The sequence below is a fragment of the Callospermophilus lateralis genome, unplaced genomic scaffold, assembly GCF_048772815.1.
Source record: "Callospermophilus lateralis isolate mCalLat2 unplaced genomic scaffold, mCalLat2.hap1 Scaffold_91, whole genome shotgun sequence".
Taxonomy (NCBI): domain Eukaryota; kingdom Metazoa; phylum Chordata; class Mammalia; order Rodentia; family Sciuridae; genus Callospermophilus; species Callospermophilus lateralis.
Genome location: NW_027517238.1, coordinates 1,133,366 through 1,160,992, shown reverse-complemented (window position 1 = coordinate 1,160,992; position 27,627 = coordinate 1,133,366). Strand labels below are relative to the sequence as shown.

Below are 27,627 nucleotides of genomic sequence, written 5' to 3'. Positions count from 1 at the left end.
ACTGAATTATAATTGTACAAACTGAGTATGACACATGTAAATGAGTGAATAATAAAGGCTTTCTTTGGCTTTCCTCTTTAAACCAGTTCACTTCTAAATTGCAAGTCAAGTTAAACTATGTTTAATAATAGCTCTGTTTTGTGGTGTGATCTGCAACTAGACTGAGCAATCCATAAAAAGGATTTAAATTATTCATAGATGCCTATGGTGAAGTCAAATATTACCTTTTGTGCTTCTGGTTACAAAATGTGATCTCCAAAGGAAAAAAAATCCCTAACAATACCACTAATCTTTTTATTTTTCATAATGAAAACTGTATGAAGTGTAAATTATATATATATATATATATATATATATATATATATATATATATATAAATTTAAAATAATATGAAGTATTAGATACTTTGAATTCCTTGAGGACAAGAACTGTGCCATATTTATCTTGACATTTAGAATATAACACAGTGCTACTACATGATACTCAATAAAATATACAAACAAATAAATATAGTATTAAAAACAGACTAGGCTGAAAAGCTAAAACAGTTTCTATGGAGTTGACAAGACAAGAAAACTGTATGGATCACGCCCCACTGATTCCTTGGTTCTCAGTGTATGTTCCCTGAATTAATCCATGCTTAATAAAATCTATACACCTATCAATTCTATTTTACTTTATGTAAAACCATTAATATAATATAAAAGGTTATTCTCAAATTACTTTCTCTATAATAATTACAACAACATTAGATTAATATTTTATGGTCAACAAAGAATAAGAAAACATGCTAAACATCACTAATCATCAGGGAAAAAAATGAAAACCACAATGAGGCATTTCATCATCCCAGCAAGAATGCTGTCATCAAAACACTAAAGATAACAAGTGCTGGGAGAAAATAGAAAAAAAGGACCCCATGCACATTGTTGGTGGGAATGTAAACTAGTACAGCCATTTAGGAAAACAGAATAATAATCCCTCAGAAACTTCAAAATTGGGCTACCATATGATATAATATTTCCACTCCTGGGTATATACACAAAGGAAATGGAATAAGTATGTCAAAAAGAAAAAATACACTGCCACGTTTACTGTAGCCAAGAAAAGGAAACAACAGAAATGCAACACTTGATAAATAAATAAAGAAAATTTGGTAGATATTTACAATGGAATATTATTCAGCCATGAAAACAAAATGAAATTCTATTACTTATGACAATAAAAATAGAAATAGAGATAATTATACTGTATACTTCAGAAAGCTAGAGAAAGGATTCTGTTTTCACCATAAAGAAATGATTAATGTCCAGGCAATAGATATAGTGATCCTGATATAAATATTACACAAGTTCAAAGATTTTGAGATATTACTTGTTATTCCACAAATATGTATACTTTTTAGACCTTAATGTATTAGTTAAAGATAAATGTAAATAAAATTAATAAATGAACAATAAATAATTTGAAATATTTGAATTTTGAAAACACATAGAATTCACTAATATTAATTTTATAATAAAGATGATTTTATATCAAAATTAATGAACAAATGTCCTTTGGTAAGTAATTAAATTTCTGAAACACCCAGTTACAGAGATTTAATAAATCATTAATAGTTTATATTTCTATGTAATTTTCTTTCATTATAATCAACTAAGATGCAAAAGCAATAAGAATATAATGCACAAAATAATCAGTTGTGTTTAAGCCTCTTCTATAATTTCTTGATTATTCAAAATGTGGTTTATAGCTCCTAAAAATATTTGTTCATTTCTAGGCATTCATGTCTTGTTTGTCTTTCTACATCCTCATCATTTTTTTCTTCTATGGGCACATTTTCAGTTTACTTAACTTTTCTTTTTCATACTCACTTATAATCTATTTTGCTGATAAACACATATATCTACTGAAATCGAACACAGCCCCTCATACATGCTAGGTGAGGGTTCACCACTGAGCCTCAACCCCAGCCCCACCAAATATATTTTTCAAAGCTAAATTGTTACTGAATTATGACAAGTATACACAAATGATGGCAATGATTTGTATGAGGAGCAAGCATATTCTACCCTTTATGTTCAAAACTAAGCTCAGAGTTTGCAAAACACCATTATTTCTGTTTCTCTGTTCTACATCAGTTTACTGCACCCCTTACTCTTATCTCCTACCTGAAACCTGACCCCTAATACTGATGTCTCACTCCCCACCCTGTATTTTAACATTAAATGAGTTTCAATTTTCATCATTTTAATCTTTCCATTTTCATCCACTGTCAACGCTTCATAGAACACTCAAGTTTTTGTCTTAAATTATAACAAAATTATTTATTAGCTTTTTCTACTGTTCTCCAAACCTGCTTTTCTTAAATCCTTTTAATTATTCTTCAATCAGCATACATTTTCAAAAATACAATTCATACTTCTATTTCATTTTTTTCAGCTTTTACCTCTTCATAATAATATTGAAATATCACATAGGCTGGAACAGAACACAAACCTTAATTTTTTCTCACCTTGATTATCTTTATTATAGAGATGAGAAAAGTATAGGGAAAGAGAAAAAGACAAATACAAAAGAGTGTCACCTTTTACTCACCCTAAATATTTTCCATATACTTATTTCTTTTATATTCAATTACTTTATTCTTAGTATCAGTGCTTTTTACAATCAAGAATGAAATAGATGATATTTCTAGTATCCAATATACTAAAATTTTAATATCTTTTCCCTGACATTATAGTTAACATGCAGCAGTATTGTGGAGGTACTCCCTGATACCTTTCTCTCTGCTCCCACAGCACCCTCCTTCTTTGCTTTCTTTTGATTGACATTTTTACATGCTATTTTTTTTACAGTATACTGTGCTTTATGGTCATTATTCCATAAGCCCATCTAATGAAGTTTTTTTTTTTTTGTTTTATAAACATTAAAAATGGCATGTTAAGATACACAAAGGAATAAATAAATGAAAAAATATTAAAATATTGCTGTCTTATTTATACTCATGATGAATAGTTTTGAGATTCTAATGAATAGAAGGTATAATGTAGTGTTGGTGACTTAAATTGTTAATATGTAATATATTTCAAGAAAGGTTGAACATACACAATATATTAATTACAAACATATCCATGTAGTTCATAATGAGTAATATACCTTGGAATCAAAGATGTATAAGATAAAGACATTTCTTCTAAAAGTTCATGCTAAATTGATAATATCACTCTACAAATATATTAGATATGATATATCATGTCAATGTAATAGTTTTGATATTTTTTTTTCTATTCTTGAACTCTGTCAGGTTAAAGGAATATTTCTGTGTTAATGGAACTTTATCATATTTGTATAAATATATATTTGTATATGGATTTCAGCAATTAGGTGAAAAGTTCATCATGTAGTTTTTACTTCTTGAGAAAACTGATACTAATTAAGTAAAAAATAAGGCTGACATTAATGTTGTACATGTGATTTTGTTGAAGCAATTATATTGATTTAAAGTACTCTTAAGCAGTTTGATTATGTTAGTATAATCATAAGCAGTTGAAGGTTTAAAATAAAATATAAGCTCTCACAACATAAATTTGGATTTCATTATATTTGCATAGCATATAATAGTGAGCAAAATGGAAACATTTCTAAATTAAGTTGATGATCGAGATAACATTAATGATTATTTTTCCATGTTTTATGATACACTGCAGAGCTTTATGAAATAGTTTGAAAACTTTACAAGTGATTCATTCTTCACAGTATCAGTCTTAGAACTACTATTGAAATGTTGCCAATTCTAGTATAAATAAAATTTATTTTCATTTGAGAATACAAATTAGTTTCAAATAGTTACTTGGGGGAAGAAAAAAAGAAAATTATAAAATGGTAGACAAACTACCTAGATTCTACCAGGAATCTATGAAAAGGCTTCTATGAAAAGTAAGAGAAGGTTAATTATCTGGGCAACTGAAGGAAGAAAAAATGACATGGGGTTAGAATCATAAGCAATTGCTCCATGCCATCATCAAACCTCATCTACGCTGAGTAGTGACAGGTTTCACATTTTTATTTCCCTCAATTTGTGCTCATCTTTAGGACACTGGAGAGTTTGGCAACATTCCCTCTGTACATCCAACTGTCCCACAATGGTTGCAGTATCTGATCTCAACATGAACTTTGATGCCTCTATGACTTTGCTTAAGCAGTTTCCCCACCTGATGTTTGTTTAATGACATAGGGTGCTTGTTTCCAGTACAGGTTTCTTGACAATAATCCCAGAAATTCTGATCCAATGTGACTTGAATGTACCCAAACATCTGTCTTATAAAAAAAATTATCCCAGATGACTGTGATACTTGTGATCATAGTTGGGGAGTAGAGGAACAATAGTAGGAAAAAAAAGGCAACCCAAGGATATTAGTTTTCAACAGCATGCATAGAAATATTATAACTATTTTGAAAAGTGATCCAATCAACGGGGGAAGGAGAGTAGGAGAGTACTGCTGGTCAGACACCACAAAGAATTCCAACTCACCCTTGTCACCAGCTCCCTGGTCAATCACAGTGAACCAGATAATACACTGTGAGGCAGTCAGTGCTGGACTAAAGAAATGCATTCCAAATCCACCAACAAAAAAAGTTGGAGAAATACATGCCTTTTAGAAAGGTGTTAAGCAAAGGACATACAGGTAGAAACAACAAAATGAGGGTAGACTCAAACATATTGGAAAAACTAAATTTTCAGTGAAGCTTTAGCTGGCTGAATGAGACTACAGACAATCTTTCCCCTCTATTCCCTCTGTACATCCAACTGTCCCACAAAGCTTGCAGGATCTGATCTCAACATGAACTTTGATACCTCTACGACTTTGCTTAAGCAGTTTCCCCACCTGTAATCCCCTCTTCTCCCTATGACAAGGTACATTTTTCCGTATGTTTCTTTAAGCTTTAAAGTTTTATGTGGTGGTAGGACTTATTGTTCCTTGTTCTTACATGCACACAATGTATGTGTGTGTGTTTTAATGTTTTAAACACTCAGTTTAAATTAAAAGTTATATGGGATGTAGTGAGAACACTTTTTATTTTGAATTGGCATTTAAATCATTTCACCAGATATTTGCTTCTCTCACAAAATTTTCAGGACTTAGAGGCCAGATAATATGGTTCCTAAATTTTCTTCTTTTTAAAATAACTTATTTAGTTGCCAAGAGTCACATAAAATAGTCAACCTTTTTAAAATGGTCTATAATTATCACTGCCTTCTTTTTACACACTTGCTTTACTCTCTGTTTTTACATGTTGTTTAGATTTAGTAGTTTGCCTCTACTGAACCAAAATGTGGCAAAAGCGATGTGATGCAATTTCTCAGAGTAGGTTACAGAAAGTTCAATTTCATGGAGTTCAGGTTGAGGCTCAGTGGTAGAGCGCTTACCCAGTATATGTGAGGCACTGAGTTCGATTCTCAGCACCGCATATAAATAAAAAACAAAATAAAGGCCCATTAATGTCTAAAAAAAATTACAAAAAGGATTAATTTTGATCTTTCACACATTCTCTGTCTCCTGTGTTTATTTTGATCGCACTGACTGAGAGTTGTAAACTGCCCTAGAAGCTCTCATTTACAGGAAACTGAGAACATCCTGGGAACAACAGCCTCTGAAATTCTAAGTCTCAAGTCCATCATCCTACAAGAAACTGAATCTTAATATCACCTATGGAGTGAACTTAATTAAGGTCTAATGAGAGAACATTTAGAGGACTCATTTCACCCATGAATGAATAAATGAGATAATAAATGTTGGTGTTCTATGTGACCGAATTCTGATGCAATTCGTAACATAGCATAATTATCTAATATCCCAAAGTTAAATAACACCACACCTTTAAGGAGAGGTCTTTTTTCTACTTTCTCATAGGCTTCCTCTGCAAAGACTGAGAACCTGCTGACAAACAGCAGTGATGTGCTTGAGAACACATTTCAAATCTTCCTCTCTTAATGTGTAAATATAATTCCCAGTCTCATGTCCATCTATTTTTGGAAAAAGTGTTACTGGTTTGTTTTTGTAGCATAGCCAGCCCATTTACAGAACATCTGTACCATATTTTTTATTCAAAATGCATTTGAAAATTACCATGACTATTGTTATTACTCATTTAAAATAAAGGAAGGAAGCAGAAGTTAGTGGATACGCATCCCAAAATGTATTTTGGAGAGTCAAAGGGTCCAAACCCAGGTTTGTTCTCTTTAGCTGTGTGGTGCTGGGCTACGAAGAAATGTCTCAAAGCATTGATTTCTTCACTCCTACACCATGGATAGTAATACTAACCTTGAAGTATTATCAAAGGGGACCATATGAGTTAATGGGTACACAAGTATTAGAATAGTTTAACTATTTTATTATTACTTCACCTTGTCTGAGAATATAATTTCATAGCTAGTTTTTTGGCATACAGAGAATCATTTCAGAATATTCTGCCAGGGGCTGGGGCTCAATGGTAGAGGACATATGAGGCACTGGGTTCAATCTTCAGCACCACATAAAAATAAATAAATAAAATAAAGGTATTGTGTCCATCTACATCTAAAAAATGTTTTAAAAAAGGTCATTTATTTTTACTTAAATCTTTCATCACTTTAAAACCACATAGTGGTCAGTCAACCCTTTGCAACTTCTTTCTAGTGTTTACTTAAATATGAATTTTATGGAATTAAACACAATTTTAACAATTATAACTTATTTTAATTCATTAATTTGGTTAATTTCTATCTATACTTTCAACTGCAATGTCCTTAAGAATTGACATTATTTATAGTTTTCTCATAACCTACAACAAATGATGTTTGCACAAATGGTTCTTAATATAGTAAATAAAATAAATGCATAATTCATGTTGAGCTTGAATTATAGTAAAAAATCTTATAACTTGATTTTTCTGTACATATGAAAATCATATCACATGTTCTATATTAAGTAAAATAAGTTCTAACATAAAACTATCTTCATGCAGACACCTTAAAAATTGATTACCAAACAATTAAATTTCAACTCATGAACTTACACAAATATATGAAATTTCACAAAAATAGCATTTAGGAAAAGAGTTCATTGATTTTTTTTTACTTATTTCATAATAAATAAAACCAATCCATGTTATTATTTGAATATCAATAAGAAGAAAATTGTCTCTTATGTAATTTGTATATATTATAAATATGAAATAAATTATAGGACTTCAGTGTCATGGTCACTTACCCTCTTTAACTAAGGGCATTTGTTACATTAACACCAAAATATTTAGATACATTGGCCTTTTGAAATTTTCTGATAATTTGAATGAGGTGAAATTTTGAAGCTTCCCTCTCTTTTAAAATTCTTGAGAATTATTTGGACCTCTGACTATAGCAACACTGATAAATGATTGATTTTTAATTAATTTAAAGTTGTTCTGTCATTGTACCATTTCACTTAACCTGAGAGGTTTTAATAGAAGAGTCAGGTCAAAACATATACTAGTTCAACCTGCAGTTTGGTCTACTTAAACAATTTCATTCTTCATGCAAGAGCAAGTATTGGGTATTTATTTCTCATCCATTCACTATGATAATAATATCTGATCAGTGGGATAGCTTGATCAACGAAGTCAGCTTAAGGAATTGGAATATGAATCATGTTTACTTTACAAGTTCATTTGCAAAAAATAAAGACTCAAAATTAGCTTTTATTATGGAATCTCTAATTATCATGTGATGATATTTTGGCATCTTTATTTTGTCCTAGAAGACTTCTTTGATGGGTCTAATATACATTCAATCATCTTTGAAGAGATACTGAATTCCTCAAAATGGAATTGATGGTCAGTCTGTTTTAGGAATATTAATTTGGCATCACTCTCATATTGTGTGTGTATGTGTGTGTGTGAGAGAGAGAGAGAAAGAGAGAGAGAGAGAGAGAGAGAGAGGAGTATATATAACCCACGTAACTCTCATGAATAAGCATGGCTATACAACTGTTGGTACCCAATCCACAAAATCTACTTTGGTAAAGAGTCCAGGGCTCTAATCTTAGGTTTGTCATCATTAGCTGTGTGACACAGTGCTATAAACAATTTGAATTCCTTTACTCCTATACTGTAGATAGTAATACCTTGCAAGTTTATTGAGGAAATTGATTTCTTAGACACATGAGATACATATGTACAGATGTATCTTATATACCTAAGTTCCAGTGCTGACTATTAGGGCTAAGAAACTACTTGTTATCCATAAACTAGGATTTCCTTACTCGCATTTTGCTAAAATCTACAGCTTACAATTTGGGAGAGCATTGCACTAATTATAGAGATAAGTAACCAAATATGGTTCTATAAATTTAGGAAATCTAATTTTTCAGTGACTGAAGACTTTTATTTTCACACAAGGGTTTATACTTTCTTCCCTGCTTCAAGCAGTTGAAGCTAAAGGCTCTAAAAGGAGGCCCTGGACATTATTTTTATGTCTATTCTCACACCATTACCATGGTTTTGTAGCTACTGGGAGAAAGAAAACTTTTATAGTATGGTAAAGATTACCAATGGATTATCCACAAACATTTAGCTTGAAGTAAGGCAGGGGTCTATTACTCCTACTTCAAAGTGATTTTAGCATTACTCACAATGGTTTTGTATTAAATAGTTTAGGAAAATAATTTTCATAAATTAATTGTCCTCAAAATTCTATAGAAATTAATCATTGAAAGTTATCAAGAGGGAAGAATTAACCTATGCAAGTACAGCAGATACAGAACAGAAAGGAAGAAAGATGTTCACCACAAGTGAGACTACAGCAAACAGTGTACAGAGAATGCAGGTGGAGGGTCCACCAAGACTAGCTGACTGGTATTCAACTCTACAATAGCACATTCGCTCAAGTAGTTCACTTCATACTCTGTGTCTGAGTCTAGCTGAGCAAGAAGGTCCAATCTGAACAAAAATGACAAGAAAAAGACATTGTGGTAGCACAGCCTGTAATTTACCTTGGCAAGAGTTTTTGAGTTTTCGTAGGGTACAGTGGACATAGCAGATAGGAACTGGCATGGAGAAATTATACTGTTATCCAGAATTATACTGTTATCAAGAAGGCTGCTTGACAATCAAGAGGAAGTTAAGAATGTTTAAGGTTTACCATTGTGTGGTGGTATCTGATTCCTATGCAAATGTCTCCAAAAGCCCCCAACATTAAAGGATCAAATCACACAAGAAAATAATTGGCCTTCAAACATTTACCTTTACTATCAGTGCAACTCAACGCTAAAAGTGGTGGGACAGATAAGAGGAATTCATGCATTTTTATTTCCTTCACTCCCAACCCAAGAGACCTGAATGTCTATATCCTTATCCTCACATTCTCAAATATACAAATTATGGTTTCTTTGGAATCTTCAGTGATTTATTTCCATTTTACCAAAAAACAACCTTGACATGGAAAGTAAAAAATAACATTTTCATGTTTCTCACAATTCCATGAGTTAATATTAGTTTCATAAGGCAATGGGGAGTACACTGTGGTATTCATCTAGCAAGTGGAATTCATCTAGAAAGTAGATTGGATGAGGGGTTTCAAGACTGACATAACCATCAACTGACATGTAGTGTTGGAAGGCTGAACTGAGCCCCAGTTGTAATCTGAGCATCAACAGGCGATCTCTCTTTTATGGCAGCCTCAGAATAGCTAGACTTTCCACATGACAGGTTAAAATTTTAAGAGTTAAGTATTGAAACAAACAATGCAGTAGTTATTTAGCAATCAAGAGTTACCTGAAAGTCGTAAAATTGGCTAACAATATTCTAAAAGCATGGGGGTAAGGTATCTGACTGTTCATGTTGAGCCGCAGTTGTTACAGATAAAAAAATTGTTCCACATTTATGCCCCCACCGAGTTGAGACTGATCAAAACCCTTCCACAGAACTATTCATAGCTTCTCTCTGATCTGAAAGGTGAAATTAGCAGCAAAAGTGTTATAAATTTGCACCAGATGCACAAAACAAATGAGAAAACGAAATGAAAGATACTTAGGGATTTTCCAAAACTTTTAGGAAATCATAAGCAGAAGAACTAGGGGAATGCATTTCTGTTGAAAACAACCAAGTAAAAAGAGTCAAATGTCACATTTCCACTCTAATTGATTACTTAAAGAAATTTTTATCACATTCTCTATTATACTGTTAAACCATAAGAACTACAATTAAGCTCAGTTGACAGGATTCTATTTTGGACCAAGCAGAAATGAACACAAGGAACAATTAAAAACAATTCTAGGGATTCTCTGCAGCTCTTTGCAGAATCGCACTTAAAAGTGTATTCCACAGTTACATTTATTAAAAATATATTCTAGTTACAGGAAAGAGACAGGGAGAAGATTTTTTAAATGCTCTTCTTGATTTCAAAAAATATTTTAGAGTGAGTAATTTTATTTGATTATTATTTCTTCTTGACCAGCCTATGAAACTCTTAGGATCATGCATGGCAGAAAAGCTGTCACTCTGGTGACTTTTTGAGAGTACAGAGTGAAAACGATGAGACCTCACAATGAAATGCTTTTCTAGGTATTCATGCGATACTGCAAACAGGGCTCATTGGCAGCTGTCACAATATCTCTGGACTTATGCTAGGAGGAAAAGGAACAGGTTTCTGAGTTTCCCCGGGAGACCACTCAGCTCTTATTGCAAAAATAAAAAACATCTCAGCAGGGACTCATTTAAAAGTGTTAAATCCAAAGAACTGTGGTATAACATTGATTCTGTCCATGCCATACTTACTAACTTTACTCACAATTATGGAGAAATTATACTCTGTCTAGTAATTCATTAGTGGCGATGGTTCCTTCTGTTCCATCTATTGTAAAGTAGCTGTCCCCATAACTCTTCCAATTTATGAAGTACCTGCATGTGAAAAGAGTAAATGCAAATGTGCAATGGTTACACATTAATCATAATGGCAGTTAGGCTAACTTGACACAGTTCCTTATTTTTCTCCCTGTAGCTATTACCCACCTTGCAATAAAGAAGAGTGTAAATGACAGCTTCTTTATTGCAAAGTCAGTATGCTCAAGGGGAAACTGGAAATAATGAAAGATTTAGTACTCCTGCTGTTCATATTATTTTAGGGTCTTGACACCTTGAAAGCTCAGCAGAGACTGAAATTCTAAAGCTGACCATGGGTTTCCTTAACCTGCTGAATACTAAACTTTTTTGAGCAGTAAAAAAAAAATCCTTAACAGTGGCTGTGAAAGGGCTTTGGATGAGGGAGATTTCTGCAAACAATAACAAAAATCTATGCCAGAACTGAGGTAGAATCTTGATTTTAACACAGACAGGGGAAAAAATCACATTATGGAAAATGAAGGAAAAACTTTGACAATTTGGTGATTGTACAAAAATATTTGTCTTTATACAAACATAAAAGAGCCATTGCTGTTTTATTATACTATATGTCAGGACAACTTTCAAAAAGAAGTGGTGACCTTTGCTAATGATGTCTTTTTTATCGTTTTTATTGTCTGACATATTTGGTAATAAATGTTGCTGACTTATGTGAAGCAATAGGAGTAGAACATCCAAGAAAATGAATAACAAAACAGAAATTTCATTCACTTAAGTCGTTAGGAAATGGTGAACACATTAACTGGTATGTTATCAATTATAATAACAAGAGTTAGCATTTTTAAAGCTTGCCATATTTCTCTCGATGTTGATAAATATTATCATTAATTCATACAGTAGCTCTAAAAATATATTATCAATCTCCCCACTTTACTTATGAAATTATAGAAATGAAACCATAGAAACAAGAAAGAATTTGTCCAAGTTTCCATAGATTCAATGTTTTATGCTGATATTTGAACAAGTCAGTAATGATCCCCATATGATCATCACTCTGTATTATTACCAAATTGACAAGGGATATTATAAGGAAGAGCTCTGCTAATCATATGGTGTGATGCACAGAACATTTACAAACATTATGTTTCTGGCAGGGGAACAAAAGATAGGTTCATAACAGTGGCTGAGAGCAGGTGACATTATTGCAGCTGGCCCATTAAAATACCCATGCCACAAAAAGTGATCCTGTGTTCATCATGAAAATTCAGTTAAGGGAAGTGTATCTCCAAAGAGCAGGTTATTATTCTGGCAAGCTTGTTATTATTCTGATAAGTTTGTAGTTCTCATGTCACTGCAGTCAGAGATCAAAACTTATTTGCCTGTACAAATGAGATTTATGAACTAAACTTGTCAATATTTGTTAGTAATTGATTTTCCCACCTGAAGTTACTGAATGTAATGGAACAGGGTATAAACCGTGCAATTAATCTTTTTATATCATGGCTGTTGATTTGAGGTGTGAGAATGCATTGAAGCCATGTGATTTCAATATAATAGCTTATCTTTTAGAAATGCTCTCAAAAATATAAATGAAGTTAAGTTACATTTAAAAGTCAGGAAGCATGAGGATATAATAAGTCTAATTCTCTCTGTAGCATGTTCTTTTTTGAACAAGAAAGAATTGTCTCACAATAGTCCTTTTAAGCACTTCTATTCAACTAAATATATGCCTAATTGAAGAAGAAAATTGCTACTGAATGTGTTTATCAGCTAGCATTTTAAAAAGAATTTTCAATGCATACTATGTTCAATCATGCAACTCATTATATTTGCTGGGTGTACATCATGCAGTAGACACCTTGCTAGAGCTGAAACATGAAAATTAAGTAAAATAAACAAGAATTGGGGTTACACATATCAACACATGATCTTAATGACTGATAGAGGGATAGGGAAGACCATAGGAGAGCCAAGAAAAGGCATCAAGTGTAAAATCAAATGGTTCAGGCAAGACATCCTGTGCCTGATGTTTGGTGGCACTAGAAGGATATGGAGAAATGATCTTGAAAAAGAGACTAAAAAACCCAAAGTGAAAGGGAAAAGATGGTATTTTAGAGAGCAATGCAACCACACTATCAGACCTGTGAAAGTAGTATAGAGAATTATACATTGTTAGTAATTGCTATAGAAAATACTTGAGAGGAACAATAATGAGAAGATGAGTGATTTAGGTCAAAGAAGACCTTAGACATACTATTAAGTAGGTAGACCACATGCTAAGGGAGATCAACACTGCTGAGCAGGGTCACAGGGGCTTACATTTAACCCCTAGAAAAGTAACTTGTTGGATGTATTTGAAGAGGATGAGACTGTGAGCATTTCTGGATCTTCAAAATCTTGACAAAAGACGGAGAGTAAGCAGGGTTGTAAAGAGACTTGATTCAACAGGCTTTGAGGAGTGATGAGGAAAACTAGGGACACTTGCAGCCCAAAGAAGACACAAGATACATTAGCTGACTTTAAATTGGTAGAAATGGACACGTGCAGGGGTGACAGAATTACTTGTTATGTTTTGAGGGAATAGGTAGGACTGAAGAAGAGAACATATATAAACACAGATTTCAGATACTTAAAGCAAATATGTTTATATTAGAACTGTAAACATTTATAAGGGGTTTCCTCAGGAAATAGTACACACTGTGGGCGATTTTGGAACTGCTCCAGTAAGTTCCCACTTTGCTAAAATGTACTTCACCTTCCATAAACTTTATTGAGATATAATTTATATGCTAAAAATTTCACCCACTTCATCCGTAAAATTCATTCATTTTAGGTATAATGAATGTTGTGCAAGAATGTGGTAGTTTTTAGAAAATATTTTAAATTTATTAACTCTATATGTATATATTGTTATGTGTTTAATTTTCTGGAAATTTTATTTTTATGGATAAAAATTGTGATGGGGTCAAGGAATAAAATAATTCTGTCCCTGAGGAGTTTTTAATGATAAAAGACATTCTCTTGCCTCCTGTTTAAAAGTCATTTGTTCTTGTGTAGGTAGACCTTGGTGCATGATTTATATTAGGTACTCTCCAACGTGACAGACAAGAACTGCTACTTTATGTTATTTTTAAATTTAAATTCATCATACATTTCTAAGAACATTTTAGAATACCTCTCCAATATATTACTTGATAATACTTTCCACATTCATTTTTAACTACATGTACACACATGTATTAATGTTTTAACAGACATATTTGAGAGTACCTTAGAGGTTTTATATCCCCTGGATCCTAAATATTAACATGTTTCTCCAAAATCAAAGACAACTAATTTGTCCCAATATTGTTGAGGGTTAATGTTAACAATTTGGTTAGTGCAGAAATAAATACTTACTCATACACTTAATCTCAGAATAAAGTAAAAATAAACAGAGGTGAGTTCCCTGTAATTTCAGGCAATTCTGATGCCCAGCCTATGGGAAACTACAAGTCAAAATTAGTGGCTTTAACGTTTTTATGGTTTAGATATTAGGTATCGCCCAAAATATTATGTGTGAAGCAATGCAAGAAGGTTTAGAGAAGAAATGATGAGGTTATGAGAGTCTGAACCTAATCAGTGAGTTAGTCCCCTGGTGGAATTGGCTAAGTGGTAACTAAAGGCAGGTAGGGTGTGTACAGAGGACACAGGATGTCTTTGGGGTATGTATTTTGTATTTGGTAAACGGAGTCTCTCTCTTTTCTTTTTCATCATCATGTGAGCTGCTTCCCACTGTCACACTCTTTCATATAATGTTCTACCTGACCTCGAGGCCTAAGGAATAGAACAGGCTGTCTATGAACAGGACCCCTGCAACTGTGAGTACTCAAATAATCTTTTTCTCCAATAAAATTGTTTTTTATCAGATATTTAAGTCACAGAAATGAAAAAGCTAACCTTTATTGAAATCCTATGCTAAGCGGCAGAAGGAGACCCTCTTACCAAGAAAGGTCACTGACTAAATGTTTTCTCAGGGTCAATTAATCTGTGTTTACAGACTGACTTCACTTCACCCACTTTCATATTGCCCCACACTCTGTGGCAGGCCGAGTCTGATAGGCAGAAACTTTCTCAGCTCTCCAAGATCAATATCCCTGAGCCCTTCCCCTATCTATGATCTTTGAAGTCCCACAGTATCAGATTCACTGAGGGAAAGATGGGATATACTGCAAAATGATATAAGTGTGTTATCTATACAAAAAAGGGTTGAGACATTTGTGAGGCCCAAAGAAGTAAGGTTGCCTAGTGTAGTTACTTGCTACAAAATGTTGAAAAAAAATGCGTGGCCATTTGCACAGAACCAAGGACTCAAATTGGATAACTTTGCTACCAGAAATTTATAATCATACAAATCATGTTTCATCAGATTTTATGTAGTTTTATATTTTCTGCCATTTGATTAGATTGTTTATTCCTTTTACATATAAGGTCTTTGAATTAATATTGAATCTGCATTTGCCAGTTTTTTTTCCATAAGTTTTGTTTCTTTTTTCCTCTATTCCTTCTCTACTGTTTCCTTTTTCATTAAGTGAATATTTTGCATTGTAATATAAATCCTTATACTTTTTTTCATTGATTTATTTTTTCTTATACCTATTCTGAGGTTTGACCATATACACCTTATCAGATTCAAATTCCCTAACTGAATTCCAGTACTATCTAGAAATATTGCTCCTATATATCTATGTGCTTTTATTAAATATGGTATAAACATATTTACACCAACCTTTATGTATCTATGTCACAAGTCTAATAAAACATGGTAATAATTATGAAATATGTCTATTAAGGCTTAATAAAAGCAAGTAATTGGAGAAGAGCTTCAGATCTCTGGGTTCTCAAGGACTCTGTTTCAGCCTGGGCAAATTCTCTGAGCCAGTGCTCTAGGCATTGGGTGTAGACTGCAGCCTGTGGACTTCCTGTTCTGCCTCTCATTGTTCAGGGTGTTTGGGCCCCACATTATTAGTCTCACTGGGATAGAACCTCCAGCTGTGTGTGATACTGACTGGAGGAGAGATGCTACTGGTCCCTTAGTCACACTCACTAGAAATTTAGCTTCTGAAACCTGGAGGTGGAGGGGATGAGAAATATTGGCAGCCTGACCCTCCTAGCAAACCATTATCTCTTGATTGGCTACTGAAGAGAGGGAAGACATGTCTCTTTAACCACAAATACCCAGGGCAGGCATTTCTACCAAGGTAGCTGGGACATAATAAGGAGGGAGGTAGTGGCTTTGGGTCCACTGCCAAAGTCTGTTGCTTTTCACAAATTTTTGTTTACTTACTTGAGTAAATAGTTCTTCTTGTGCTGTTAGCCTTTAGAAAAGTTTTGAGAGACAGTAAATAATTGTTTTTTAGTTTGATCATTTTTTTAAAATTTTTATTTGTTTATTTGTTTTACCAAGGAAGGCCTCTGCAGAGTTCCACATTGGCCATTCATTAAGTGGAATCTTCATCAATTTTTACAATTCTTTTCTTCCTTTATATTGCACTTAACCTGCATTTTATTTTTAAAATATTTCATTATTTGAGACTCTACCCATCTTGGAAATGTGAACATCTTTCTTCCATGCAATGTAATATGTTAGGGTCTGTAAACAAGTCAAGATGGCGCCTGGCATTTTGCCAGAGGGAGTGGTTTGTGAAGTAACGCCAGAGAGCCATTAAGTGTGGAGATTCCTTATTGGTTGACTGCTGTATCTAGTTTATGTTAATTAAGATACGCTGTGTGGAATGTATATATACCCCTCCTATTCTACAATAAACGTCTCCCACTCCTGCTGTATCAATCTACACAAGTCCCTTGTCACCCCCCGGTTATTTTGCTGCAGCCGGACCCCAGCAGATGGTGGCCCATATGGGGAGCCCCAGGACACTCGGGGGTAAGTGACGAAAAAAAAAAAAAGCTGCCCGTCCATAGATAGGAAGGAAGCAAATCTGCTCGTCCCTAGACAGATAGGGCGAGAGGACAAATGGCCATTTCGAGAAAATGGAGAAGATTGATACAGTATGTTTGTGTCTTGTTTTGTCTTGAAATGTTGTATTGTCTTTGTGACGAAAATATGGAAGGGGTGAGAAGTAAATTACTAAGAGAAGAAGGCACCCCAGTGGAACCAAGAGGAGTTAGGGCATGTGTTGATGGAAGTCCAGGAACTCTAGTCAGAAAGAAGAAAGTTCAGAGGAGCAAGGATTATCAGGAAAAATGTTGCAGCAAAAGGCTATTACTGAATCTTTTCGTTACTGGAGGGTGCATGAATTGGCGTGGCACGGTGGCTGCCATGTGCGTGAGCCAGTCATGGCACAGCAAGGACTTTCCAACCGGTGGCAGTAGGCTCTTCCCCGCCCCCCCCCCCGCCCGGGGAGCAGGACACCACTGCGAGAGAGCCCAAATCCAAACCTGACCCAGAGGCACAGTCTCACAGGCTCTTGCTCCCTGTGCCCAGTGGCAGTTTGAGTCCGGAACACTCCCCGGACTCTCCCTGGGTCCATCTGGGGCTGCCCGGGATGCTGCAGGCGAAAGATGGCCCGCATCCCTGAAGTTTGATCATTTCCAAGGCCGGTAACTACAATGGTTCCCCCACACCTGGAAGCTAATGAGTAATGAGCAATATTAAGGCTTATTTCAAATGTTAAAAAAAACCTTGAGATAATGTACTAAATTGTTCAGAAGGTTGTTTTCTTAGCACCTGCTGGAATACTACAGGATTTTCTTTAGCATCATTGCTGGAGTTCCTGCCTTTGTCCCAGTGCCGGTGAGGACGAGGGTGGAAGAATTTCCAGTGTTGTTGAGAACCAAACAAGACTTCGGATCAAGCTAGCTGCCTGCAGAACTTACCTGGACTGTGATTTAAGCTAGCTGCCTGCACAACTAACCTAGACTGTGATTTACCTGAACTGTGAGTTAATCTATTGAGACACTGCTTTACCTGGACTGAGACAACAAACTGTAATCTACAACAAATTATAACTCGATATCTTTGCTAACAGTGTCATTGCTGGTATTATTTTTCCAAGGGCTCCTTGCATAGAGCCATCAATTGGCTTGGAATTGTGGCATTTTGTATCCTCCCCTTCTGCTTGTAGCAGATTATTTATGGTGTTTGTGTAAAAATCACTATGGTTGTTATTTAAATTAAACAAAAGGGGGAAATGTTAGGGTCTGTAAACAAGTCAAGATGGTGCCTGGCATTTTGCCAGAGGGAGTGGTTTGTGAAGTAACTCCAGCGAGCCATTAAGTGTGGAGATTCCTTATTGGTTGACTGCTGTATCTAATTTATGTTAATTAAGATAAGCTGTGGGGAATGTGCATATACCACTCCTATCCTACAATAAACAATGGCTCCCACTCCTGCTGTATCAGTCTACACAAGTTCCTTGTCACCCTCAGGTTATTTTGCTGCAGCCGAACCCCGGCAATAATATTCGATTAATACGGTAGATTCCAAATAAGATAACATAGCTTGTATATATTTCCTGTAGGTGATTCAATCTCTTTTCTTTCCCACTGCCTTTTAAATTATTTAAAAGTAGAGACTAGTTTTGTTCATCTTTCTGTTACCAACTGCCTGGGATAGTAATCTCCACAGACAACTTGCAACTTACATTTTGCACTTAATTTGATGCACAGAAACAATAATTCCAGTTTATATGACAGCCAAATATTTCCACTAGAAGGCAATAAGAAATTTTAACATGTTTTATTCAGGAAAACCAATTTATTTTTCTGATTTGCAGAAGAATTTATTAGCTTTAATACTCAAATTCCTAAATCCCAGAAAAAACTTCACATTCCCAGACAAAATAAAAATTTACCATTTTACTTATACTTAATACTTGGAGACATGTCATAATTTACAAATTTGATTCAAACAGAAATACAACTTTGTTTAGTTAATTACATACATTTTAAGTTTTTTGACAACATATTAAATATTCAATGATTTGCATAATGTATGCATAAAATAATATGTCAGGCTGAGGACTTAACTCAGTAATATAGTACTTCCCTAGAATGCACAAGGCCTTAAATTCAGTCTACAAAACAAATAAAACCTCTAAATAAATAATAATGTGTCTACAGCATCCTGTATTTTGTTACCATAGTAAGCAAATTTCATTTACTTTGCTCAGTCTGACACTGACATATAAGTGCACTGCATAAATTGACTATTACTGAAATGCAATGAAATAGTTTGAAGAACACTTGTTTTCTGGACAGAGTGAGTGATGTAAAATATCACTCATTCTTTTTACAGTTAGGTGTGAAATCTTTCTTTCTAATGCACACTATTCTTCATTTCTACAAAATTTGGAAAATAATATGTACCCGACTGTGTAACTGTCTTGTTAAAAAGATAAAATGTGTTGCTTAGACCCAGAATCACACGTGTCAACTTGCACTGTGTGTTTTTGTGTGTGTGTTTTCCCTTTCCTCTGTCTGTCAACATTATTTCATTTAATTTCCAGATAAAATATACTTCCATACCCACAAACTTATGCTTAGTTCTAGCATCAAGTTATGCTATACATTATCTTCAACTTTAAAATACCTGAACTACGAAGCTCCGCACAAATCTCTCAAACACAAACCATGAGCACAGATTCTCAGGCTCTGTATTATAAATGGTTTCTGTGTTTGGCTCTCATTCACCATTTTATGTCACCCAGTTTTTAGATTGTCCCCTGGTGAGATTTGGTACCCTTTTCTCTGGATGTTCTCCTATGAGGAAGCCCCCTGACTTCTGGAATATGGCTGAAACTTATACAGACTAGTATTTTTCTGATGTCCTGCCTTCACATGACTGACTGAATCCAGTGCCCAATGAAAGAGTAAATGTTGAACAAGAGCTATCATTTTTTTATTGTGATATTTTACCCAATATAACAATTGGGAGACCAGTAGCAGAAAAAAAAATTGCCATGATCTAACTGACAATGAAACCACAACTATAATTTTTGAACATTTCAAGAAGACACGGCATAGTTTCTAAATATAGAAGGGCTTTTCAGGAGATACACGTTCCTAGAGACAACAATCACACACTTTGAGTTTCCAAGAGTCTTCATTAAAATCTAAGGATAGATTGATATTTACTTGCAACTAATCCCAGCAGTACCCTTTTCAATAAACAAGAGACATAACAATAAAGTATGTTTGTACCATCTTCTACTTACTCAGTAATAGTTGAGATTTAAATGAAAAACTAAATACTTATGATATATAAAACAATTCATACAATTTTTCAATGACTATTGCAAAGAAAACTGGTTTAACAATTGAATAGAAATAAATTAAAAAAAAAAAAACAGTAACCTGACCTGTGAAGGCTACCTGATAGAGTACAGTTTTTATTACTTCTTTGTAAATGAGTTTTTAGAAATGCCTCAAAAACTTTTATTCTCTTCATTAGGTAAGCATTCCCCTTAAAATTCTTTCTTTTAATTTACCTAAATAACTTCCTCTGAGTTAATGGAAATGCTAACTTTGACCCTGTCCTAATTCTCAAAACATTTTGTAAAAAGTACTTGATGGTATTGAACTATACTAAAACTATTACATCTTATACTTAGTTAATAAAATGTAAAAATAATAATTCAGGTCAATCTAGAAAACAGTCTTTTGTTTAGGTAATTATTATATATCAAAATCTCTTCATTCTTATCTCTAAGTTGCTAATATTTTGTTGTTGTTGTTGTTGTTGTTGTTGTTGTTGCTTTTGTGTTTGGACAGCTAATGAAATGAAAGTCAATTGAATCTATTTGCAGAAACATTTTAATGAAAACTTCAGCCATATACATCAACACTCAGAGTGTAATTGCTTCCTTAACAATAACAATTAAGCTTTAAACTTTTTTCTTAGAGATCTCAGTGTTTATATGAACCTTTTTAGGCAAATATAAGTTTAAAAAGGTTCATATAAACACTGAGATCTTTATTTCTTTCATTTATTTATTTCTTTATCTTATATTTCTCCTTATTTTTAAATTTTTCTTAATAAATTCAAAGTTGTATCTCAGTTTGGATAGTTGATTGTTTGTTTTAGATGTTTAATGACAAACTAAACACATTATAAAGTTAGAATGGTTAAATAGTTGGCACTCTTGCTGGGACATGGGACACAGTGAAAGGGGAGGCTAAGGAAGAATGATTGTAAGTTTCAGGCCAGCCCAGGAAGTTCATTGAAACCTTGTATCAAAATAAAATAAAAAGAACTAGGGACATAGCTTAGTTGCAAAAACACCCTGGGTTCAAGAGAGTATTAGAGAGTAACACACACACACACACACACACACACACACACACACACACACAGAAATGTTTCACTTCTTTGTTTAAATATCTCATTTGGATATAAGTAATATGCTTAGAATAGGTGTCTAAAGAGGTATAAATATAAAATGTGTTAATAAAATTATATATATATATATATATATATATATATATATATATATATATATATATATTAGAGAGAGAGAGAAAATTTTAATATTTATTTTTTAGTTTTCGGTGGACACAATATCTTTGTATGTGGTGCTGAGGATCGAACCCGGGCGGCACACATGCCAGGCGAGCACGCAACCGCTTGAGCCACATCCCCAGCCCCTAAAATTATATTTGTTATGTATTCATTTTCCTTTAATTTTCTCATACTTTCCTTTTTTTTTGGTTTGGTATTGAGGATTGAACCCAGAGATGCTTTACCATTGAACTATATGAACTATATTTTCATTCCTTTTAAGTTAAGACAGAGTCTCACTAAGTTGTCCAGAATAGCTTTAAAATTGCCACCCTTCTGCCTCTGCCTCCTGAGTACCTGGGATTACAGTTGTGCACCAAAGTGACAGGCCTGTTTTTGTTGTTGTTGTTGTGGTTGTTTGTTGTTTGTTTTTTTTCTTAAACAGTCACACATTGTATTCTAACTATGAATCTTTTGATACATGTGCATGTCAGTGTTCAGACTCCCCTGTACTCTGCCATTCTCTTGTTCTATGTGGACCATGTATTTTGTCTTTAGATACTCTCAGAAAAAGATTTTTTTTTCTTTAAAAAAACATCATCTGTTCCCAGAGCATTATATATGACCATTTGTTCAATTTGTTGAGACCTTGAAGCAGCTTGCTGTAATGGTGGAAAATGTGGTTTACACCAATACTAAGCTTGGGTTCTGAACTTGATGTCTTGAATATAAAACACAGGTTCTCAGCTTTGTTATGTATTGAAACATACAGATAGCAGGGTTTGATAATACAAATAAAGAATGTGCTTAATAAATGTAGGCATTTCATCCCTAGAAATATTTCTGACTCTGGATCTTATGCGTCCTTCATTGGGCCGTGGTTCTCAATTCAATCCAGCTATTTTCTGAATTCCCTGCAGCACTAAATGCATGTTTTGCCTTTGCTCGTGGTGTTCCTATGAAGGGGCCTCAAGTCCTTATGAGTGACATCCATCACTTCTTTCCTACAAAATCCTCCTGTGTTATTTCTTTTGTCTAACCTACATGTTTAAATTGATGTTAATGTTGGTTTCTCAAAAATGAAAATAGCAAAACAAGAGTTTTGTATTTTGTTTTGTTGAGTACATAAGAAGTTCCTTTCATTAGAGTTTATCAGTGAGTTCCCTGTTCAGTCATAGGGCCTTGTACTTACATGGGTGCACTGTATTATTTTATAAGAACATCTGACTGCTCTTATTAACAATATCCAGGCTAGAGGGTAGACATGGAATTTCTTAATTTATATCAATGAGTGTTAAACATACTTATCCTGAAGTACTTTCCAGATAGCTTCATCATAACTACTTCATATTAGTGCCTTGAAGTAGTATGTTTGTTCATGTCATCATTAATTTTATTTACTGTCTCTAGGAGCCACAGCAAAATGGTCTGGATCTGTTTGCTATTTTATCTAAAGCAATTTACCATTTGTGTCTTAAAAGCTTATATTATGCTTTAAAGAATTTTTTATTTCTTTTATTTCTTCTAAGTAAGCTTGATTTCCTACAAAACTAGACATGTGTACTCTTTAGTTAATTTACACTAAAATTATTCACATTCTAATAATTCATTGAATGGTTTATGACAGATTATTTCATGGACTAATTTCTTTAATTTTCTAATGATTATTGACTTTTACCGTATTTTTTCAGGAAAATATATGATGATTATTTACTATGCATTTAAAATAACTAATTATTATAGGTCAAACACATACATACACAATTTCAAATTAGTGTGACAAAATAATTATTCTCCAAAAGCAACTGAAGAAATTATAGAGAGAATGAATGGAGCCAAGTGTTGTGGTACACGCCCATAGTCCCAGCAGCTCAGGAGGCTGAGGCAAGAGGAGCAAAAAGTTAAAGCCAGTCTTAGCAAAGGTGAGGCACTAAGCAACTCCTGTCTCTAAATAAAATACAAAATAGGGCAGGGGATGTGTCTCAGTGGTTGAGTACCTCTGAGTTCAATCCCTGTTACCATCACCCTGCACACACACACACACAAACACACACACACACACACACACACACACACACACACACACACACGGTAGAAAAGAAAAGAAAGAGAATGGAAAGGGTTTTTTAAATGTTTGCTCCCTCAGCACTTGGAGATAAAGCAAGTAACCTGAACTACTACAAAAGGAAAGCATAGCAATTCAGGTCCATGATACATCCCATGTTCACCTGGGTGGTCAGAACTCCTGAGGAGTTACCTAAGGCAAAACAGGTTGGCCTCTGAAATAAATCACCATCCTTTCCATTACAGTGACACTGCGTAATTGAATGTATTACTAAACTAATATAAAATTTCTTTGTAAATTAAAGCTAATTCTTTGGCTATTTGTTCCAAGGTTTATAATAATGAGAACTTGGGGATCTAGCTGTATTTCTTCAAATCTTTTGCCATCCTTTCTGAAGACATGATTTGATCTTCTGGTATCTTGATTTCTCTCTCTGTAAAATAATATGAGCTATTCTATTGTGTGTGATGTGAGACATGTGCACATTCCAGAACTAGTACAAATTAAATATGATGATATCATTATATGTTGATAGTCGCTTGCTACCAATATAAATAAATCCTTATTTGGATATAAGGTTTGAGGGAACAGAATTTTTTTTCCTAGTGAAAACAAAATAAGCAATGCATGCTTGTAAGAGTGTTGTTGTCATTTTGTATTGTCAACTAGAAATATGGTATATGAGCAAGATTCAGAAGGACCAATAACATGATAAGAGCATGTCTACAACAAGTATACCTTATTGTCTCCCAGGGGCGGGTTCCTGCTGAGTTTACAAGCAATGGTTACCCAAGGTGATTAGGTGAGATCACAGTTATGAAAATCAAATCACTGATAAGTTTTAAAATGCATTTGAACAATTATGAAGACATGATTTAGCACCACTTTTTTATTGTTCAAAAAATCACATTCCCTATCACTAAAATAATTTCTTATACTCCACTTCTTTTTCTTCATCCTAGACTTCTGCTTTCACAGGTACCAAAAGAATATGCATATTTCATTGCCAATTCCAAATTACTGAAAGAACATTTAAGAGACATAGCGTAGTGGAAGGAAGTTACCTCCATCATTGGGAGCAAGGCTATGACAGGGATAGTGAGAGCAGGACTTTTTTTCTTTGGTTTTCTGGTCACCCCGAGGTGGACAGACATTCTATGCCCCAATTTTCCACTGCATAAGATACTGAGATGCCACAAGTCAAAAGCATCTTGGCCAAGAATCTGTGAACTGAAATCGTAAGCCCAAATAAGTCATCTTTCATTTAAGTTTATTTTTCTCATGTATTCTGTGACTTTGATGAAGAGCTGACTAACATGGTACTATTTAACAATAACCCCCAAAATGTGCAAGTGAAAACCTACTTGATTCAATACTTTTATTGAACAAGCTTTAAATGCAATATACAAAGTTAATATTTTTGAAGTAAAACATGTATCCTAATATGCAATGCAATGTTATTAATAAAATGTAGTATGCATATGCTTATGAATATATGAAAGGGCATTTTTCCAAATCTATCCTAAGCAGAGGTGTGTGTGTGTGTGTGTGTGTGTGTGTGTGTGTGTGTGTGTGTGTGTTGGCCTTTTTTTCTTAAGGGCTTACATGCATGAGGATTTTGATATTATATTTATAGAACTTATGCTCTAATGTCATAGCAAAAGGAAGTTTGATCAATCTCTTCTCAGAAAAATTAATTTCCTCCCCCACTCTTTTTTTCCCTTTGTGTAAAATGATTATCTGTTCTTAGCTTCTATAAATGCAGTTAATGAAAGCTATATGCCATCAGCATATTTGCAAGTAGACTTCATACAAAAACCAATTTCAGAAAAATAATTCTCTTGAGGGTCCTAAATCTTAAGGATAGCATAGTTGTGACAAATTCAAATAAGGCAAACTCCCCAGAGATTAACACATTCAGCTGTTACTGCAGTTTCTAAATTAGTGTCCCCTTTAATGCATGTTTGCCTTGAGTTTCTTTGAAGTATTTCAAATCAAGTCCTGTCTGCTTTTTCTCTTTGGTCCACCAATATTTATACACAATATATTTATGTTTTTCATTTAACATTTTTGGAGTTGTTTCTTCTCATTTGATTCTGCAGGTTTTCAAGTGATGTAAGAATTCATAATATATCTTTTACTGGAAATTAGTTTCAACTATTGTAAATAGTTAGCTCTTCCTAACTTAATAAAATAATCCACGAAGAATAGTTTATGGCATAGAAACCAACACACTATTTGTTTCTTATTGTAAACTTGAAACATACTTCCTTTTCTAGAGTCCAGTTGGTTTTATGACTCTAGTAAGTTTTTCCTGTATTATATTTTATCAGTTAGTAGAAGAGAATTATTTCTGTTTTCATGACCACTTTTTATTTTAAAATACTGTGATTCAGATCACAGTATTCAGATACTGTGATCTTAAGGAAAAGTAGTACCTATAAAACTTTATAAAATATTTATTAAGATAAAATATTTAATACTTTTTAGAACTGCAGCCTTATCTCTTTACTTTGTATTTGCAATGTGAATTTTAATTATATATATATATTCTTAGAATCATTTAAAGAGTGTATGCACTACAAGAATTTGTTATATATAATGATACATGGTCATGATCCATAAAAAATATATATGCAGTGTTTCTTAGAAGCAAGTCCTATTAATTAATTACTGAGTTTCCCATGTATTGTTCTATATTTGTAAACAAAATATTTAATCATTTTGATTTTTGCATCATACAGAAAATATTTATAAATGAATAGTTTGCTATTTGGTTGTAGTTTATAATATAGAAATCAAGTCATTAATTTAACCAATATTTATTTATCTACCCCTATGTTCTAGGTAATTGTATTAGTCAGCTGTGTATTGCTTTGAGCAAAATAACTCTCAAGAATAATTTAGAGTAGAAAAAATTATTTTGGGATCACAGTTTCAAAACTTCAGTTTATAGTTGGCCAACTCCATTGCTCTAAACTTATGATGTAGCAGAAGAAAGTCACAAAACCTATGGCAGTCAGAGATGAGGGGCAGGAAGAGAAAGGGAGGGAGGAAGAGCATAGAGACAAATATATTATTATAATTATATATATGTAATATGATGTTATATATAATATAATACAATTCAAGAACCAGGCTTCCAGTGGCATTCTGTATTGTATTGTATATAATATTATATACAATACAATATATATAATATAATACAATACAATTTTTTATGGATCATGACCATATATCTTTATATAAAACAAATTCTTATAGTGCACATATTCTTTAAATAAATATATATATTATAATTACATATATAATATAATATATGTATCATATTATATATAATACAATACAGAAACCAGACTTCCTTTAGCTATGCCCCATCTGCCTACAGTTACCACCCAATAATCCACTCAAGTTATTATTCCATTAAATATATTAATCCACCAATTATCTTCTAGCCCTAATCACTGTCAAAAATCCCTACCTCTGAACCACTGCTTCATGGAGTGAAGTTTCTAGAACAAATTATAACATTAATGTTTGAGGTATGTGGGATTCATCAAGACCAATGCAGAAGAGAGGGGATTGGTGGATTGTGATCATATCTCAGCTACTATTAAGACTGATACAGAAGAATTGTGAATTTAGGTCAAGCTTGGGCAACATAGTAGAACCCTGACTCCAAATATAAATAAATAGATAGATAGATAGATAGATAGATAGATAGATAGATAGATAGATAAAAATCCAGTGAAGAGCAGTATCTGGCCTTCTGAACTTTATATGCTGAAGGAAAAGTAACAAATCACATATGCAGCTCATAGAATGTGGCAGATTAATCTAGAAATATTTTATACCACCACTTATTTTAATCATCACAAAATTCCTGCTAAGGAAGATAAAAAAATAGAATGGACATTTTTTGAACATGTAGTATCTCCCCATCCAATTTTATCAATAATTAAAATAAATTTTATCTGTTGCCTTAGCATGCCATATGGGAAGCTTGGCTTCACTTTTGTGTCTCTTCCCACATGTGCTTTGTGGATAAATGTGTATTTTTGCCCATCTGATTAAATTTCTGGTGTATTGAAAAAGTAGCTAGTAATAGGTACACATGTTGCAGTCAGACTTGCCTCACTAGAAATCATTTTTATGACCTTTATTGTAACATGTTCTACCACAAAGGGTAGACAATACTAGGGGCAGA

The 27,627-nt window shown here is 33.6% G+C and overlaps 1 pseudogene; it reads right to left on the bottom strand.

Moving 5' to 3' along the window:
• The window catches only part of LOC143641232 (cadherin-12-like), a 92,869-nt pseudogene that overhangs the window by 17,199 nt on the left and 48,043 nt on the right, over nt 1-27,627 (bottom strand).